Genomic DNA, 21,553 nt, shown 5'->3' on the forward strand with positions numbered 1-21,553 from the left:
ATATATATATATATATATATATGTAGCTGTTTCATATATCTTAGCAAGATGCATTTATTCTATATTATTTTTAGTTTTTATATTACTATCATACTTATTTATTGATTACCGGTCGATTGATTACATATATTTTATTTTCTATTTCTTATGCAATGCTGGATCACATTGCCGCGCATAACTCCGGTTATGCGGACCACCTTCAAATGATAAACGGTCTCACACAAAATTACGCCTGTCTGGACACTAGAGCGAGGGAAGATCTATGGAATGATCACTCCCATGATCCCATGCGCTCTATGCCGGAAAGGACATCCCGGGGACTTCCGGTTTGCGTCTCATGAACCCGGAAGCCTTCAGCTGAATGAGGTTCCATCAGCTCCCGTGGATATACTAAAGTGCGATCATTTGGCGCCAAGACACTCTTTGATAAAGAGGAAAATATGGACTGGATTATAAGGGATTGTGCAATATAAACCTGTGTTGTAATATGTTTAGAAAGTTGTATAGATATTTTTTACTCCTGCTACAAGAAACTTCATGACTGCACTGCATCCATCCTTAAATAATAGCCCCGAGGTGATGAGGTGACTTCAAGTTCTATTGGAGGACTCCTATGCACGCTGTTTAGTTTTTTATCTTGACTAAAAGCTTGGAATAAATGTTTTAAATAGAAAAAGGACTACTAATAAAGGACTCCTGATTACCGATTACCTTACGTCTCTGCATGGTGTACTGAGGGATACAAATAAACCTTTTGGGGAACATCGATACCTGATCCCAGGTGAGTTCATTCCCTACGGGGAGGAGTTGCACCCTATTCAGTGAAGAAAATCGAATTTGTTTATGGTGAAAGGAATCAAAGAAACCTTTATAGGAATATAAGGCCTTGAGTAGGTGAGTTCCCTATGAGGTTATTCAACCACATTGTAAAACTCTTATTTTCTAGATTGGAGCTTAATTATTTATTCTTGTCTCTCCTACTTGAGATATATCACATCAAGAAAACGGGAGAGGAATTGAAAGTTGTGACAGCGCCTAGGGAACGTTTATTGTTTATCGTTCTGTGTTTTTGAAGAAGTGGTGCTCCTAAGCTTGTACTGGTCTGCAGTCACAAGGTGCAGGCTGTTTGGATTATTATTTGTATTTCCCATCCTGAATCAGGCCCATAATCCTAGATAAGCAACAATAGAGAAAGTAGCCGGTAATCAGTGTAAATATGCTGATATACAGGACTCATTGGGGAGCAGAGAAACAATGTGACCATAGGAACTACCGACCATAACCCAGAACCTGTATGACCAGCTGAATGCCTTTGTTGGGCCACAGGAACGGGCACTATATTTGGACATTTTTACACCAGTGTCCACTGAGCCAAGGGCACCAGCAGTAAACCAGTGCTCCTTAGCATTGTACCGGGCTTCTATAGGTGCAGAGGACAAATCAATTAGTAGCCCCTCCCCATACAGAATGGGCACAATACTGTGTAGTGTGGCCTGATACAGATGGGCAAGGGGGGTTTCCCTGACGATATTATAAAAATTAAAAAAAAACTAACGTGAGCAAACCTGGAGGTTTTGCAGGTGGGTTGGGCTAAACCATATGTGATTTAGGTGGTATTGCCACATACTGCCAGAGGTTTCATGACCACCAAAAAAATGCTCCTTAGTACCATACCCTCAGACATGACCCATTCACTAGGTCCAAAATGTCCTGTTCCAAGACTTCACACATTAATTAATAGCAGACACCTGTGTTGACCTAATTATTTTGTAGCCGGTGGAAGGGGTCATGCTGGAGGAAGGTCTGTGATAATTTACCCCCTGGTTACACAACAGAGTAAGGTTTTAGCAGTAGCCACAGGCAATAGTTAACTATTTGGTAAGTGTTCAACCAATCAGTTTCCCCTCCCTGTGATATCACCAGTTTCTGGGCAGATTTCTTATGGTAATTTCTCCCAGCTACTGACTCCACCATATATAGTTATACAACCACCTGCCCACCCTACCCATAATGCAGCATGAAGGGGCCCGATGAAGGTGGCAGTGTAGGTGTATAAGTGTCTGATGGAGTCACATAGAGAATAAAATGACAGCTGTCCTGCCTTATAATCCAGGTATATCCTCACTCTGTCACAGGGGATATTGCCAGCTACTGGGATCTCTGCACTGTCATGTCACTGAGTACTGATTATTATACCTACACACACACCAGGACTTGTTATTATATCCAATGTATGACTGATCTCCTGTCCTGTCTATACTGGGATAACACATCCCCACCCTCCATACCACTGATTTACTGACATCCACTTCCCAGTAATGTCGCCCTGAGGAGAATCCCCTGGTGCTTATTACCTGAGGACACTGAAATCTCTCTGGTGATTCTGGATGATTCTGGTTTATATGTGACCATGATGCAGTTTTCCTGTCATCTGATATCTATATATAATTACCAGCTGTGGTTACATCCAATAATATCTCTGTAGCTTCCTGCACATAGATCCCTGTATTTATACCTGTTATTATATCAGATTCTCTATTACCAGCTGTGGTTTCATCCAGTAATATGTCTGTAGCTTCCTGCACATAGATCCCTGTATTTATACCTGTTATTATATCACATTCTGTATCACCAGCTGTGGTTTCATCCTGTGATAGATCTGTAACTTCCTGCACATAGACCCCTGTATTTATACCTGTTATTATATCAGATAATGTGTGTAATGTCCCTGAGATAAGACCCACATCCAGATCTCCTGCACCATGGACCTGGTCATCATGTCTCTCTGTGTCCTCAGTATCACACAAGTCACCTGTGTCTGGTTCCTGTAAGACAGTCACTGGGTCACACATGTTACACAGCTCCTCAATGTGACGCATCTTCCTGGACAGCTCGTTCTTCTTTATTTCCAGCTGCTGGATCAGATCAGAGACTGAGAGTGAAATGCGCTGTTCCTGCCTGGAGATCTCACTCAGGACTCTCTTCTCCAGGTCTTCCAGCTGTCTCCTGATGTCTCTAAACAGGGCAGTGACTCTCTGTGTTACATCCACTGCTTTTCCCTGTTCTTCTCTCCTGTGCTCCTGCTGACTCCGGACTCTTCTCTCAGTCTCCTCTCTCTTTGTGGTCAGTTTCTGCAAAGTATTTCTCAGCTTCTCCTTCTTCTTCTCAGAGGCCGCATCCAGAGACTCCACCGGATGTCCTTTATGTTCCCCAAACAAACAGCAGGACGCACAGATACAGGCAGCATCCTCAGTGCAGTAATACTCCAGGATCTTCTTATGGATGCAGCATGTTTTGTGTCCTGGGGAACTGGTGGGATCAGTTAAGATGTGTTCGGGGGATGGGTTGTGTGTCCCCCAATGCAAATCACACATAGAAGCAGTTTCCTCCTCTGGAATAGAACGGACATGTTCTGCTATGTTGCAGAGCTTCCTGTTTTTCTCCAGCACAGGACGCCTTCGATACTCTTTTCTGCATTCAGGACAGCTGTAAGCTTCAGACCCCTCCTGTGTATCCAGCTCATGATCAATACAGACCCGGCAGAAGTTGTGCCCACATCTCAGGGTTACAGGATCTGTATAAATGGCCAGGCAGATAGAACAAACCAGCTCCTGTCTCAAATAAGCAAATGCCATCGCTGGCAGCAGAAGAAGGAAATGAAAGTGAAAGTTTCTGACACTCAGATATTAGTGATTACATTCTGCACACAGGAAAGCTGTAAGCTCCAGACCCCTCCTGTGTATCCAGCCCACATCTCAGGGTTACAGGATCTGTATAAATGCTCAGGCAGATGGAACAGACCAGCTCCTGTCTCAGATCAGCAGATGGCAGCAGAAAAGGGAAATGAAAGTGAAAGTCTCTTACACTCAGATACCAGATGGGTCACATTCTGCACACAGGGTGATGCTGAGCTCATCACTCAGATTATACAGTATCTACAGTTAATACATAAAGGCATAAGAACCTACTTTACAATTATTGCTTAACTAAATACCATCACTGCATTATCACCTCACCTCCTCATGATACCCTACCAGTCAATGATGGAATACTGCAACCCCTAAAGAAAAAATTTGGGAGAGGATCAGGTGATATCTGTGCACCCTATCCCAAGGCCCCCACACTTCCCTCCTGAGCATGTGAGGGTCTGGTCAATGCACTGTGAAACCTGGATTGTGCCACAATGGTGGTCTCACATTGCAGGGTCCCCTTTGCCCCCATTCCCTGTAACTACCACCCACATTTACCAACTGTATATGTTTTGCTAGGGACACGGTCAAAATAATGACAGTCAGGATACTGGCGCTTACAGTGCCGACACCGCAATCTCAACACCTGTCTTGGGCATCCCAACGATTAAGTACTGGGTTTAGGGGGAAGGATACTGACCAACAGGATCCCGTACCCAACCCGTTTTGATATCTATTGACCATGTATATTTTTATATGGGATATTGTGTATACAAGCCTTATATAATATATACATTGTGTAGCTTTCCCTTAATGTAGTAAACATTTATTTGAAAAAGTACAGCATTTAGCTATATTATTCTTATAAACTCCATTTGTTATTACATTAATATATTAAGGGATTATGGATAACACACACAGATATACATTTAAAGAGATGTAGTCTTCTAGTTGACAATGACACCAGAATGATAACAGTTATGTCACCATTGTTGAAATGTCAATATTGAAAATTTTGGCATCTGGGGAATGTTTTCAAGTGAAATGCCGACATTCTGCATGGATTGTCAGGGGAGGGATAGGGTTTAGCATTAGGGATGTGCGCCGACCCCAGTGTTTTGGTTCTGTATCTCCTCGTGTTTTAGATCTGGATTTGGTTTTGCCAAAACCACCCCTTGAATGTTTTGGTTTTGGAACTGTATTTCAAAAAAATAAATAAAAAATTCTTAAAAACTGCTGAAATCACATAATTTGTTTTTTTTTGTTCCTACAGTATTATTAACCTCAATAACATTGTTTTCCATTTATTTCCAGTCAATTTTGACCACCTTACAGCTCACAATATTGTTTTCATCCTGTTTAGGCCCAAAATTTACACCAAGCTAGCTGACTGACTAAGCTAAGAGGCAGCAGTGGGCGGCACAAACAAGTGGCAGTTCAACTTCAAACATGGCACATAAGGAAACATATACTTTCATTAATCAAAAGACCTGAGGGAGTGGGAATATGTATGTAGTTGAAGGCAGGGACAGGAAGGATTGATTGGTAATAAATTTTTATAAATTTTTTGATTCCAAAACAAATTTATGAGGGAGGAGGGGAGAACATTTGTGAACAGTATGTCCCTTGTTTTGCCACAAAATGAACTTAGTGGTTCAAAATATGTTTTGTTTAATTAAAGGGGCATGCAGGAGATGCTGTCTGTGGCCATAAACATTTCTGGACATTTTTGGTGTTCAGCAACTGCATGTCAAAGATTGCAGCAGCAGTTCAACTTCCAACATGGCACATCAGGAAACAAATGTTTTTATTATTCAAGAGGCCTGAGGGAGTTGAAGTATGTATGCAGTTGAAGGCAGGGAAAGGAAGATTTGATTAGTAGTACATTTAATTTAATTTTTTGATTCCAAAGTAAATTTATGTGGGAGGAGACAAGGGGAGGAGGGAAGTCATTTACAAAATATATTTTACTCATTCACATCAGTCCTTGCCCCAGAAGAATCCTTGAGCGATATGCCTGCTCCTGGGAGTGGATTTTCATCCCAGAAAGGGACCAGGAAGACTACTAGTAATACTTTAAAAAACAATTGATTGTTAAACAATCCTTTGCAAGGGGAAGCAAGTATGACAACAGTCACCCAGTTGCATTGTGGATCAAAGACGCCATAACATCTACAGTATGCTGGTGTTAGATGTGCGTCGAATATCCATCAATAATGCAGTGGGTTTTAGACAGTTAATTGAGGTTCTATGTCCCCGCTACCTAATCCCATCAAGATTCCACTCACTAGAAAGCAATTCCCAACCTGTACAGGGACATTAAAAAAAACTGAATTAGTTGCCTCCAAAATGCCATTGTACCCACTATCCACTGAACAGATATGTGGACAAGCTAAGCAGAGCAAACACAAGATTTAAGATATAAGGTTCATACATAGTGTTCTATATATATATATATATACATATACACAGTGGGGCAAAAAAGTATTTGGACAGCCACCGATTGTATAAGTAAATAATAACAATAATGATAATAATTTTTATTTACTTACCACGTTCAGCGGCACTGCCCCCCAGGGCTGTGGCAGTCCCATCATGTGCAGGTGCCAGCTGGCACTCGCAGCAGTACTGTAAATCACCCTTGCTGTTGGTGTAGGTGTGGATTGGAAGATAGACAGTTAAAAGGTTGACAATGTCTAGATAGACACTAGATGTCGACAGGGACAAAAGGTTCACAGGACAAAGCGTCACCACACTATAGGTCGAAATGTAAGAAGGTTGACAGGAACAAATGGAAAGAAAAAGGGGGGGGATTATTCCGCACAGAAACAATTCTATATGAATAATGATTTGTTAGTTATTTATTTGTTGTTAGACCAACCATCCTACATTTCTAAAAAAAAAATAATTTTTGTTAGTATTGTTGGTGGTGGTCCCAGAGCCTAAGAGTTGGCATGAAACCAATAAGAGAAGAAGAAAGGCTCTTTGTTGGGGCACACTGAAATAGATATTCCCAAGTGAAAATGTGTTAAAATGTAACTTTTAATATGTTATTATAAAATTAAAGAGGTATACCTATGTTATGTATATAAGAAAATATTTTTATAAGTTGTATCTATTTAGATATGTGATAAGTAGGTGTTGTTACCACTAACACCTTCATTTCTAGGTATGGGAAAAATATTAGTTTATTTTTGCATTCCACTGAGCATACATATGATACATATCAGTTATTTAGTATCCGTATTATGTAGTAGACTAATAATACATTCAGTTAAGTAATCAAGTGTTTTTGCTGCGCCATGTTACATTCTGTCCCATTCCTCAATCAATATTTGTACCTACAGCACCTGGTATTCCTAGGTGGTCTCCCATCCAAGTACTGTATTGCTTCCAAGATCAGACGAGATTGGGCAGACCCAGTGAAGTATGGCTGTAGGTTAGAATTAATTGTAGAGGTGAAATTTGTCCTTGCACATGACTCCAAGCAAAAACACATAAATGTATGACTTTTTAAGATGAAGTCCACTTTATTAATAAAAGTCATGAATCAGAAAGTGATGCATAAGCATACTATAATCATTTGGACATAAGCAGTTGTATATATTTTCACTGTCAACATATTAATATATAGTAATTACATCAAAGATTATTCAAGTGAATCTCTGTTGCAACAGTGTAAATATTAGTATTACAGCACCACATGTTTCCTTATTAGCATCAGGCAGTTGTATACATTTTCACTGTCAACGTATTCATATGTAGTTATTACATCAGGGATTGTTCAAGTGGATCTCCGTTGCAACAGTGCAAGTGTTAATGTCACATCACCATATGTTACCTAATTAGCTTAAACATAGTGTACCAGCTGATACAATAAAAAATTCCTAGGTATCGTTTGTAACACTGAGTCCATTGTAAAAGTAACCTCTGATACGCTCTATCTTCCCAAATAGCGTTTCAAACAGTTGTGTTGTTTAAATTCAATCCACTATTGCATATGGTCATAATCTATTGAGGATAGTAGGCAGAGACAACAAATACTACATACATGTGATCATACATAAGTCATTTGTCAGTTTGTTGCTATAGGCACATATACTGACCTCAGAGCATAACACAAGTAACAAGCACACACATAAAATATGCGCTGGTTGAAAATTGATTTTTGAGAGTACCATCAATACTTGTGCATTCCCATTAGCAGACTCATTGCTGGAATTATATAGTAAAATATGCACAGGATGAGAAATAAATGTAAGTACTGAGGATGCTGACCAGACACATGAGCCTGTCAGCTATAATACGATACCCAATGCAGCAGTGGTGTGGGGTCCGGTCCGTGCACTGACTGATACTCCCACACTTTAGCGCAGAGAAGTGGAGGATGCGCGTTTCGCCTTGGTTAAGGCTTGTTCACCTTATCATTGTCACATACTGCCCGTGCCCCAGTTTATAAGCGCATGTCTATGCACGCTTCATAAACGGGCAAGGTCTGAATTGCTGGGCGGATGGGAGGGGGTTGCTAAGATATATTATTTGAAAGTACAGAACCCTAAGATACCAACATTGTGCTTGCTCCCCAAGGTCCATAAAGACATCAAGAATCCACCAGGAAGACCTATAGTGTCGGGAATAGGAGGATTATCTAAAAATGCAAGCAGATTTATTGATTTACATCTAAGGCACCATGGCTTGGGACTAACATCCTACATACAAGACACCTCAGATAGCCTCAGAAAACTCCATGACATAAGGATGGAGGGTCACGCTGGATGTAGAATCCTTATATACATGCATTGAACATGACTTGGGTGTCCAAGCAGTGGCCTATTTTCTTCAGATGGAAGAGCCATGTGCATTTCACCAATTTATTTTGGACCTCTTGAAATTAATTCGAAGCAAAAACGACTTCAAATTTGGGGACCGCATCTAACCAACCGGATATGTGTAATTTTAACATCTGGAACAGCCAACTCCTTTTATACCCTAACATTTTAAGCCATTTTTATACTTAATTTTCACCCAACAGTTTATGTATTATATATAAATGTTGGACATCTATAATATTTATATCTGATCACAATCCTTTCACGTAGTATTTATGTATTATGATAGAATTTAACACACTACTCCTTTTCTTCATCACCAATATTCATCTATTGCCTCTTAAACATGGATGACACCACCACAAAAAAAAATAAAAATATATATATGTAATTATAATGTTCTCCTTTATGACTCACGCTTTCCTCTCTGGATGAGTAAACACAACAACGGTTGCTGGCATATAACTGGGAATCATCTTTTAATATTGATTCTAATACTACACAGCACTGTGGTCTATATGTCCAAATATTTATGTTCACTCACAATTTTAACCAATGACCACTTATAATGTTACTATATTACAGACACTTATCACGTTATGCACTTTTAGGCATATGTAGGTTTACATTATCACCTTCATAGTATATAATTCTCTTACTTCACAGATACTTACCTATTTCTCAAGAGCATTTGTACACTATATACATTGTTTTATAATTAGTAGGGTACTATATAACTTTTACTCCCGTCTTGCACTTAGTACACATCTCACGGTTATACACTCATAATTTTTTTAGTTACACCAGCACTTCATACATTTTGTTACACTTCACTATATAGCTGATCAATACTAACCTTACTTTATAATATTATCCTCCATTATATATTCTGACCATTATTAATTTTTTATAACTCTACTATTATGGGCTACTATAAACACTTATATTTTACCTCACACTTTTTAACATGATGTAATATCAATATTCATTTTATATCTATATCTATGAAGTTTTCCTCGGATTATGGTATTTTTATCTCATATCTATAAGAAAATCTGTATAGGCTATAGGTACACATACTCCATTTGGTATTACGTTGAAAACATATGGTATTTGTCATTTTTAAATACTATTACTTTTCCTCATTTTAATTTATGCATAATTTGCATTATAAATATAATCCCATAGTAATAACATAGCTACTTTGGTTAATTGATAGTTTTAACAGTTTATTTATATCCAATATATAACATGACTAGCAGTTCTGCATTGTGCCCTTCTAAACTACATTTACTACAAGGCAATGCAATGGCTTAACATCGTGGAGATATCTCAACACATGAAGGGCAGGCTGGGACCAATAGCACTTGCCACTCATAGAGGGGAAGCGGGACCTGTACCTTAGCAACCCCCTCCCATCTGCCCGGCAATTCAGACCTTGCCCATTTATGATGCGCACATAGACACGCGCTTATAAACCGGGGCACGGGCAGTATGTGACAATGATAAGGTGAACAAGCCTTAACCAAGGCGAAACACGCGTCCTCCACTTCTCTGCGCTAAAGTGTGGGAGTATCAGTCAGTGTACGGACCGGACCCCACACCACTGCTGCATTGGGTATCGTATTATAGCTGACAGGCTCATGTGTCTGGTCAGCATCTTTAGTACTTACATTTATTTCTCATCCTGTGCATACCTGTTCTCTTTTACTACACAATTCCAGCAATGAGTCTGCTAATGGGTATGCACAACTATTGATGGTACTCTCAAAAATGAATTTTCAACCAGCACATATTTTATGTTTGTGTTTGTGACATGTGTTAGGAACAAATGGCCAACATGGTCAAAGGTCAACACAAAAAAGGTTGATGCATAAATAGTCAACACTTTTTTTTCCTAACCCTTCACTCTAACCCTAACCCTCCGTTTGGTGCCTAACCCTAACCCTCCCTCCTGGTGCCTAACCCTAACCCTCCCTCCTGGTGCCTAACCCTAAATGTTGGTATAGGTACCTGACCCTAACCATCCCTTCTAGTACCTAACCATAACCCTCTGGTAAGTGCCTAACCCTAACCCTCCCTCCTGCTGCCTAACCCTAACTGTCTCAGGAAGTTCCTAACTCTAACCATTGGGGTAAATGCCTAACCGTTACTGTAACCCTAAACCTAACCCTAAAACACATTTTTATGTTGACCTTTTGACCCTGTTGACCATTTGTACCTGTTGACCTTCTTACATTCGACCTATTGACTGTCTAACATCTAATGTCTATTTAGACATTGTCCATCTCTTTACTGTAGATCTATACACTGGATCCTGCTGGCATCTCCTCTCTCCTTAGCTGTTGGGGGACTGTTGGCATCTCCCCTCTCCTCTGTTGCTGCCTTGAGCAGCTCTGCTCTTCTCTGGTAGATCTGGTTGTAGGCAGCCCTGGCTCCCATAGTGGCTCATGCACTACTCTTCTTGAAATTTAAAGTGGAAAACTTGTTCCCTCCTTATAAAAGATCTCTGGACACTCTTTAAAAACCAGAATATTATTACCTTTACTCCAGCATGTGATCAGCCAAGGTTCCCTTTGTAATTCCCAATGTTCATGGGAGCAGCTGCAATAGCTGTAATATGGAAATGCAGCAGGATGCCGATTGGGAAACGTAGGTCATTGCCACTACCTCCACTCCCCGACACAGCAGCAGACTGTCAATCACTGACAGTCTGCTGTTGAAATGCGAGTGAGAACGCAGGACCCACATGCTCAGATCCCCAACCATCAGGAATCAGTGATTATCAGCACAGCGTCCTCTGCTGAATAAGGCCCTGAGAGCGATCTGACTCTTAGCCAATCATGGCTTTAGTACAAGACATGGCTTCCATCATTTGGTGCACCATCCTGTATTGCAGTACAGTGGTTCTGCAGGAATCATGAATTCCATTTTTCTGTTTTCAGAAGACCTTGGATGCTACCTGGAGAAGGGGACCAACCTCCATCAAGCAGAAGTTAAGTATGTAGTGTGAGTGTATGTGAATGTGGAATTAATGGATAAATTAGTTTGTGTGTGCGTTTGTCTTTTATTTCATATTTTATTCACAATAAGGGTACAGGTGCACTTATGGTTCTACAAGTGCCACAAGGTAGGCTGGCCATGACCTCTAGTCCTACTGCGAAAAACACTGTGCAAGTGAGATGTTCATGAGGGAACCTTTCACCGTCATCCCCTGCTGCAGGCCAGAACAAAACAGGCAAAAGGCACTGATGTCTCCTTATTCATATATTCTACTGTTGTGTGTTCTCCTATTTGTGCTAGTCTGTATTCCCTTATCCACACCAATCTGTCTTTACCCATCTGCATTGCTCTGTCTTCCCATGTCCATGCCACTCTCTTCCCCATCCACGTCACTGTCCCCCCAAACCATGCCACTCTGTCTTCCCCATTCGCACCAATGTTTTCCACCCATCTGCATTACTTTGGCTACCCCCCCTCTGTACTGCTTAACCTTCCCTCCTCTACACGCCTTTGTGTCTCACCTATCCACACTGCTGTTACTCCTCCCCCCATCCACACCACTTTTATCCCATCTGCACAGCTCTATTTTCTGCTTTGACCTCAGTTGCATAGACTACATGTGTGTATTCCAATGAGCACACAATTCTGTGAATTAGTAGCTCCACCATTTTGTGAGTGACAGCAATCTCATTCTGTGAGAGTGCTGATTCTGCAGTTAACCACAGGGTGTGATGGCATACCATATCTGTATTGTGCAAGGAACATATCCATTAAGGCGCCAGCCTTCATGATCGTAATTTCATTGCTTTTTGCAGTTTGAGGGGCAGAAAATCAATAGGCTTTGTGAATTTTCAGATCTAAGAAGCCTTAATGGGACATGTGAAACTGTAAGGTTTTTTGTTTATGGAATTTCATAGCTTTTTAAAAATGTATTAACTATCAGGGTTTGGATGAGCAAACCGGGCCACCTGCAGGGGAGAAGGGCAACAAAATGGTACACTAACACAGGTGGAAGAGGGGACAGCACACAGGAGGTTGGTTTTGGAGGTGCAGAGTGCGAGACGGCTGTAGGTATGTGGGGTAGTGGCAGCAGCGGTGGTGTAGAGCAGTGGCAGTGGTTCAGTGCAAAGGGGGCATCAGTGAGTGACAGAGAGCTCACTGGTAATGCGCATGTATCTGAGAAAATAAAATAAATAAGTCACAGATGTACGAATGCAGCAGTGAGATCCATCTATGCATCTGTTAAAAATTGAATGTGTAAAAAAAAAAGTGTAGCCCCGCCCCCTAGAAGACAACCAGCACTGGTCTTTGATGTAAGGGTCCCCCATATTTAGCACAACCAGCACTGGGCTCAGAGTCGGTCTTGGTCCTGGATATACAGGGGTAAAAAAATGCATAGGGCCCCCTGTATTTTCCAGAACCAGCACTGGACCATTTCTAGCAGGGGGGTGATGCCACAGCCAGGGGAGCCCTTTTACCGGGACCCCAGCCGAAGCATCACCCCTGACCACTAGTCAGCCCAGGCCAGGGATCCCAGGGGAGTAGGGGACCCCCCCCATTAAAGGGGTCCCCTCTCTCCAGGGCACCCCAGGCCCAGGCTGATAGCCCGGGGCCATCCCCAGCACCCCTGGGCGGTGAATGCTGGGTTGATTTGTGTTGTGTATGAATATATAAATATTGTCTTTTGCAGTAGTACCAGAGGTCCCAGCAGACATCTCCCGCATACTGGCACTTGGAAAACACAAGTACTAGCAGGCGGGGCACTAAGGGCCTGCTGGTACCTATAGTACCCCTGCAAAAAATATTAAAATAAAATAGACAGACACTGTTTTTTTAAATATTTTATTTAGCAGGACCTGGGGGGCAGCAGCCGTAAGCTCTTTTACATGGCTGCCACTCCCCCAGGACTTCTATGGCATCTTCACGTGGAGGGTGATGGCCTTTAAGCTCTTTTTCCTGGCCGTTGCCCATCCAGGGCTTCTGCGGCGTCTTCTATCTTGTGTCTTCGGCAGCTCTTCTCTGCTGCTTCCCCGCCGCTGACTGAGTGCACGGCAACTCTCGCTGGCAGTATTTAAACCAACTGAGGAGGCAGGACGATGACATCATGAGCTGTGATTGGCTCACGGCAGCCATCTTTGAATTTCAAAAATGGTGCTAAGGCGCCATTTTTGAAAAGGGCATGCTTGGTTCTCACCATTGAAGTCAATGGTGAGAACAGCTCATTGGCTGACAGGTGGAAGGCTCGCTTCTCTCAGCCAATGAGCGCTCCGCACCGGGATTTCTGTACCGAACTCCCAGGTGGAGCTGTCATTTGGGAAGTAGTGTTCTTAGAGAACTAATGTGCGAGGGTCCGAGTATCTCATTTTTTTTTTTTTTGCCACGACCCTGGATTGTGTGAAGAGAACCTGAACCACGCATAGGAGGAGGTGAGTATGGAATTTTTATTATAGGTACTCCCCATTGGATTATCTACTGGAGAAGAGGACAGAATGGCTTCAGGGATACTAGGTGAGTATGTGAGATTGTGTGTGTATGAGTGAGTACATCTGTGTGTGCATGTATGTTTTAATAAAATTATATTTTTCTACGGTGTGTGTTGGGTGTTTTTTTAATTTTGCTTTTGCTGTGGAACTAAAAGTACCAGCAAGCCCGTAATGCCCTGCATGCTGATACTTGTGGGTCTCCAAGTACCAGCATGCGCGGGAGGCTTGCTAGGAACTGTAGTTCCACAGCAAAAGCCAATATTTATATTTTCATATGCACCACACTTTACATAATCAACCCAGCACCCACCGCCCAGGGGTGCTGGGGATAACCCCGGGCTGTCAGCCTGGGCCTGGGGTGCCCTGAGTAGTGGGACCCCATTATTGGGGGGGTCTCCAACTCCCCAGGGATCCCCGGCCTGGCCTGACTAGTGGTCAGGGGTGATGCTGCGGCGGGGGGGCCCAGTGAAAGGGCTCCCCTGGCTGTGGCATCACCTCCCCATTAGAAGGAGTACACTGCTGGTTCTGGTAAATACAGGGGGGCCCTATGCATTTTTTCCCCCTGTATTTCCAGAACCAGGACCAGCTCAGAGCCCTGTGCTGGTTGCGCTAAATATGGGGGACCTCTACGTCATTTGTACCCCGTATTTTGGCAACCAGGTCAGGTTCTGAAAAGCCTGTTGCTGGTTGTGCTTAATATGGGGGACCCCTACGTCATTTGTCCCCTACATTTAGCACAACCAGTAGTGGGGATCCAAAGCCAGATGCTGGTTGTTTTCTGGGGGGCGGGGCCACACCATTTTTTTTATTAAACCCAGAAGCAGGTATCATGGATCTACCAGATCTGAGCCTGCATTCTGTGTGCTGCTATTTCCCCGAGTCCTAGCGACTGCCCCACCGCCATCCGCATTGCCACCCACGCCGCCGCCGCTAAAACCTGCTACTGTCCCCAGGTTCTGGCTGCAGCTAACGCCCGCTACCACCCCGCACCTTTCTAAGGCAGCCCTACCCGGAAGTGTAATCGAGGGCCCACTGATCTGCCATAAGATGTGCAGTGCAGCCCATGTGTCCATCCCCAGGGACATACACTACCTGCTCTGCCCCAACCTACCTGTCCTCACTGACTCCAGTGACATAAATTCCCCACCCCAGCCAATGAGACACACAGTAAACCCCCCCCCCCGCCCCCCAGCCATGGGATATACAATAACCACACTACCCCCCTGCCTTTGGAACACTCTACCCCCACTGCCCTCAGGGACATACAATGCCCCCATTAGTAATGCCCCCATTGCAGTGCCCCAAGTAGTAATGCACCCAGTACTAGTCCCCGAGTAGCAGTGCCCCCACACAATACTTACCTTGATATGGCTGCGTGAAGACAATATGGCGGCTGAATTAAATCATTAAATCATTGCTAATTGTTTTTGATATAACTATGCCTATAATGAATTTGCTTTCATGTGCAAACATTTTATTCTTAATGCAACCTTTGCAAGATTTGCAAGGCTATAAGGAAGTATACCCAGCTGCAGGCTTTGTCTGGCTTAAAATACCAGATTGTGGTCGGCCATTTATGGGAATCATGAGGAACATAAAAGTATGTATAAAGGTTAGACGTCCATTTTGATGTCTGGCTCATAAACACATGATTAGTGCTACGTGACTATAATGATGAGATTGGATTTCTTCCAATTAGGGAGTAAAATAATTATTTGATTGGCCATAGGTCATAGGGGAGTGGGATAATGACTATTGTTTGAATCATTTGATTGGTTTATGTGTTAAATCATTGTTGGTATATAATATCTGTACAATCAATGCATGGGCAGCTTACAATGATATATCTGCCATCTCTGTACGGACGTACATAAAAGTAAATTCTTCAAGGAGACTTCATCGTATTTATGATTATTTCCTTATCATATGGAGATCTGTTACTGCGATCAACCCGGCATTGATACACGAAGAAGGAAGGAAGGTGTAGAGAGCAGGGTACGTGGATCAACTTGTAACCACAGGTGAGAAACTTGTTTTTCTTACTTCTGCTCCATGTACTCACTCTCTCGCCATCTGCCTCTGTCTGTCATTGCTGGCTCGTTCTTATTGAAGTCTTCTTGTAGATTGTAAGTATGGAACCAGTTTTATGCAATTTTTAGATGTGATAAGATAAGCAGATAAGTGCTGTAAGAAAAGTTTGTTTTGTTTTAAAAGTAGATTATTGTATTTTGTATGTTGTCTGCCATATCCTGCTAAATAAGGAAGTGAATTGCTGTGAGGTCGTGAGTGTGGCCGAGCCTTTATGCCCGTCGGCAGAGTCTGGACATGGGCCACGTGAAGGGGGAAGCTACGGTTAACCTCCAACATGCTGGATAGTTAAGGGACTTTTCCTATTGTGAAAACACTGTATATAGTACATTATAAAGCCGAGTTTAATAGTGTGTGTAACACGTGTGTCTGTTCAGAGCCGTTTTATCTGACGAGATAACAAGGTTTTCGATAAGTGGAGTAATTTTCCTTAAATAGGGGAGCGACCCTGTTACCATTGTATTGGATACTGAAGCTGGACTATAAAGAAAGGATAAGCCATTACAATAAACTATGCCTATAAGAACAATTGAACCAGAACAGTCAGATCCATTAGAACATGTTTTGCCAGCAGTAATCACACTGGCTAAGAAAAAGAGCATTGGCTCCGGAAATGGAGGAGGATAAACTAGACATAAGAAAAACAGACGGCAAAAAGATAGGACATCACTATACAAATGTACACTCAGATAATATTATCACTGCTGGGACATGTAGTCATGATCCCAAAAAGAACACAATCCTACAAGCTGAGATTAGTAACCACTGATGAAGACAAATCATGGTCTATACCATGTTCCTTGGACAGGGGCAGAATTTAATCAGATTTGTATGGAGTGTGCAGAGTATAGGACGAAGCCAGCTGAAGTTAAGATTAAACTTGAGAGGTTATACAAAACATATGCACTTACGCACAAGGACATGGCACAGTTATTTACTACATTATTTACTGATCAGGAATTTACTGCACTAACTAAAGAGGCAGGTTGGGATGCCATGGTTTGTAAGCCAGCTTTAGACACCGATAGACAAGCATTAGATAAGGAATGGAAGAATTTGATGATGGCTTTTGCAGAGCAGTTTCCATGCCAGCTTAACTGGGGGAAAATCATGATGATTAAACAAGGTCCTACAGAATCAGTTCAGGAATACTGGGACAGGTTCAAAACAGAGGTGCAAAATTACGGAGGAGTTAATGACATATTCGAACACAGGGCACTTGCTCCCATGTTGGCTGGTGCATTTGTTGAGGGTCCTAAACCACATATAAAAGCCAGGTTGACTATAAAGCTGACATTGATCGAACTGGAGCCTGGGCAGCAATGGGTATTAACACAAGGCCTGATTCAGACCCGCTCGCGAGCGCTCGCAAGCGGGTCGATGGTGCCCTAGTGTGCATGCGCACGACGGAGACTGCTCCGTCGTGCGCATGCGCGAGACCCGGCTAGCGACAGGGAAGCCGTCGCTCCGGGACTCGCACCAAAGGCGGCGTGCTGTCGATGTTGTTTGACAGCACGCCCCCTTTGGTGGGCGTGCCGGGGGCATGGCTGCCAGACTGAGGCGTTCCCATGGGAATGCCTACCGTCTGGGTCCGGCCCCACTGACATCACTAGTGATGTCAGTGGGGGTGATTTTGGCTCTGATAGAGCCAAAATCACTCCAGGGCTTGCGGTCACCAAGACCCTACCGCAGGGTCTCATCGGTCTCATCGATGGTCTTGACCATCGCGACCATCTTTTTGGCCGCTCGCATATGCTGTGGGTGGTCACCCACAGCTATGCGAGTGGCCAGGAGGCCGCTCCAAGTTTAGGTAGGAGGGCCCTCATTCAGAGCGAGCACTCTGGTCAGAGCGTCCGACTCTGAATCAGGCCCACAGATCACTCTGTAACTTTCATCCATAACATCTTGAATATTAATAACATTGTTTCTCAACTAACTATTCTATTTCCACAGAAAATTGACTCCCAGAAATGTTTTAAAGCTAGACAAACAAATCGAAATTTGGTAAGGAATTATTTCAAAAGGTCTGCATCCAATATAGACACAGCAGCCATAATTCACAGTATCCAACTAAACGTTACACTTTAAATCAGTGGAAAATGGAAGATGGAAGTTCAAAGGAACGCTTCAAGGACATACCGGGTAATTTTTCTAAAGGAGTCCAATACCTGATGTTAACCCTTGTCAAAGCTCTCCGGAGCACAGACCAGCTTCTGATTAATGGACTGAGATTTTCTTCTGCAATTACTTTGTTATAATTACTTAATTTTGAGAAATATTTTGATATTGTTTTATTTCTGAATACTTTTAAGGTTTTGTTTTTTGCTATATGCTAAGTATATGTTTACTAATGTGGTTTATTGTTGTTGGTATATTTAGTATAACATTAAAACTCTGGAGTATAATAATATGATTAATTCATTAAGTAAGAGGTACCTCTCGTAATTAATGCATTTAACAAACGTATGCAATTTTATATTTACAAGTCAATAATTAAATGGTCATGATCAAGGAAATAATGTGTTAATATGCCTAACCTATTATTATTTTCAGATTGATCCCTGTGGTTCTGTAATTGTTGAATTGGAGGGTCTCCCACAGAAAACCCTTTCGCTTTCATTTTTTGTAACACTATAACAACTGACCATATATCTCATTTGTAGAAAAATATTCTGTTAGAGAAATATTGCCGTAAAGAAATTATTTTATTTACAACCTTTCTGTCTAAGGAAAATGTCACTGTTGGATGACAGATGTCTTGGCATGATCGGGAAATTCCTGTCTTGCTGAAAGTAGGCAGCGAAGCTGACACTTACCTGCTGCATGGGAGGTGTTGCAGGTGTTGTTTAAAAGTTCTAAGGAATTTGCATTATTTTATTTTATTTTTCTATTTTATGGATTGCAATGTCGATATTACTCTGGTCAAATGTGAAATTTTAAACCGACTATCTTGTTATAGATTAAGGAAACTATTGAGTTTCAGAGAAGGGAGTAGGGACAAGAAAAGTATAACAGTTTAATGTGTTAATAGTAGTATTACAGCAGTATAAAAATAATAATAAAAAAAATGTTTGCTCATCGCATTCGGTATGAGATACCGCCAGCAGCGCCAGTCCGACGTGGAAGGAAATCCCGATCGTCTGGAAGGTAAGTATTAACTAACCTAACTGTACCCCCTAACCCTTCTTTAGGGTGCCTAACCCTAACCTCTCCCCCTGTGCCTAACCCTAATCCCCCCTCTAAGTGCCTAAACTTAACCCCCCCTTTCCCCGCCATCTAAACCTAAGTCCCCCGGGGGGGGTGCCTAACCCTAACCTCTCCCCCTGTGCCTAACCCTAACCTCCCCCCGGGGGTGCCTAACCTTAACCCTCCTTCCCCCTAGCCTAACCCTAACCCTCCCGGGGTGGTGCCTAACCCTAAGTCCCCCCCGGGAACCCTAAACCTACCCCCCCCCCGCGGCTGTCCGCGCTCAGTGCCCAGCGTTCCTTTGATTGGGCTGGTCTCAGGGCATAGGTTGATTAACCCACGCTGGGATTCTGTAGTCTAGATGCCGGCGGTTGGTATTGTGACCGTTGGCATCTCAAACGTATACCTTGCTCATCTATTGAAGCAGTATATGTATACCAAGTGAACAGATATTAATCAAATTAAAAAATTGTGATTTATGGAAAGGGACCAAGTGTGAAGATGTAAAGTAAACACAGAATGAAGGCTTGTGGCGAAGCTCTGAAGGTAAGCCTGTCGCCCCAAAATTACTCTTGCAGGCATTGGCATAGATGTCCCATGGACTGACCCATGCAGGTAAGAAGCCATGATGAGTCTGATTCAGACTTACTGGTGTTCTCCAGATTCTGCATCAGAAGCAGCCAGATATTGCAGCTCTTGTAATATCTGCATACAGAAAAATGCAGGATGATCAGTTAAGACAATACCTTCATGACTTCACAAAAACATTAGGTCCTTTAAAAGTTATATAGATTGATTTCATGTTTCATTCAGCTTCCACAAGGGTATTATGTTTCAGTATGTTTTGTTATATGTAGTCATGTTTTGACGAGTTTAGTTAGAATAAAAAAATGCCAAAGAAATTGCTAAAATTTGTCTTTAGGTATAGTACACTTTATATAATATTGTCTGACCAAGACACACATTATACTAGACTAATTTTTTGTGTCAAATTTTCGGAATAGAACAACAGTTATATTACCTCAATTAAAAAGAGAAATCCGAGGTTTTAATGAGACTAATAAGAAAACAACTTTCTAAGATATGCAAAGAGACTGATTTGCAGTGGGCGGAAGTTTTGATATTATTACATTCAATCAGAGTCACCCTTAAAGGAGAACTGAACATTTCCCCTTATGAAATACTGTTTGGAAACAACTCAATATTATTTTGCAACCGCATATGAACTCAGTAAGAAAAATGACGTAACTGTGAATTATCTTATCTCATTAAGTAATCCGCTAAAGAAGATACAGACTGCTATGATAGGAACACAACTAGATCCTGTGGAAGGTGCTTGTCATGAGCAAAAACCTGGTGATGAGGTACTGGTCCGGAATTTCCTGAGATCAAGCTCACTGACAGACCAGTGGGAAGGACCTTATCAAGTCTTCCTAACAACTCCAATGGCTGTTAAGATAAAGGAGAAGACCACGTGGATCCATGGCACGTATTGTAAAAGAGTCACTCCTCCTAAGACAGCCCAAGCAGAGGAGATCCTTCAAGACGCAGCCTCAACACTTCGCCAGTGAAAGCAACAAGAGAGTGTTTTTTACCAGCACAATAAACCCCGAGCCACTTGCCAACGCAGTAACTATGAAGAGATCCGCAACTCTAAAGAGTACTGTGAAGATCAGGACCCTGCTGAACAGAGCGATGCTAATGGGCCCAAGGTTGATTCGGGACTTTGGGGGTGCATTCTCTCCTGGGGACTCTGATTGTAATGACTTTTGCTTTAATTGAATTTACCTTATACATGTCAATGTTTACTGACAATGTGAAGAACGACACAGATATTCCACATAACATGTCAAAGGGAAACAAGACTTATATTTTCCATTTGTACATTAATGATATGTCAAGCAAGAAGCGTGTTCGCAATGCCTTACAATAGAGGGATCAGAGAAATGATTTCTCTGGGAATTCAATGATAGAAATGCATGGGAGAATTGCTAACACACTCAGGACCTCATTCAGAGGTGCTCGCAAAATGCAAGCGCTCGCTCTGAATGAGGGCGTCCGCATCTATTTTCTAAGCCGGTCTCCTGGCCTCTCACTAGGCTGTGGGTGACCACCCACAGCTTTAGCGAGCGACCAGGTTGATGGTCGCGATGGTCAAGACCATCGCGACCATCGGGGCTTGCGACGAGACCCTTGTGGTAGGGTCTCATCTGCCGCAAGCCCCAGTGAGTGATGTCAGTGAGGCCGCCCCCAAACGGCAGGCATTCCATCAGGA

General features: G+C 42.4%; 1 pseudogene; it reads right to left on the bottom strand.

The window, feature by feature from the left end:
• Positions 1-1,497: 1,497 nt before the first annotated feature.
• LOC148443135 (E3 ubiquitin-protein ligase TRIM11-like) lies at positions 1,498-3,635 on the bottom strand (annotated as a pseudogene).
• Between the last annotated feature and the right edge of the window lie 17,918 nt (positions 3,636-21,553).

The sequence above is a fragment of the Taudactylus pleione genome, unplaced genomic scaffold (assembly GCF_031769625.1).
Source record: "Taudactylus pleione unplaced genomic scaffold, aTauple2 ptg001329l, whole genome shotgun sequence".
Lineage (NCBI taxonomy): Eukaryota > Metazoa > Chordata > Amphibia > Anura > Myobatrachidae > Taudactylus > Taudactylus pleione.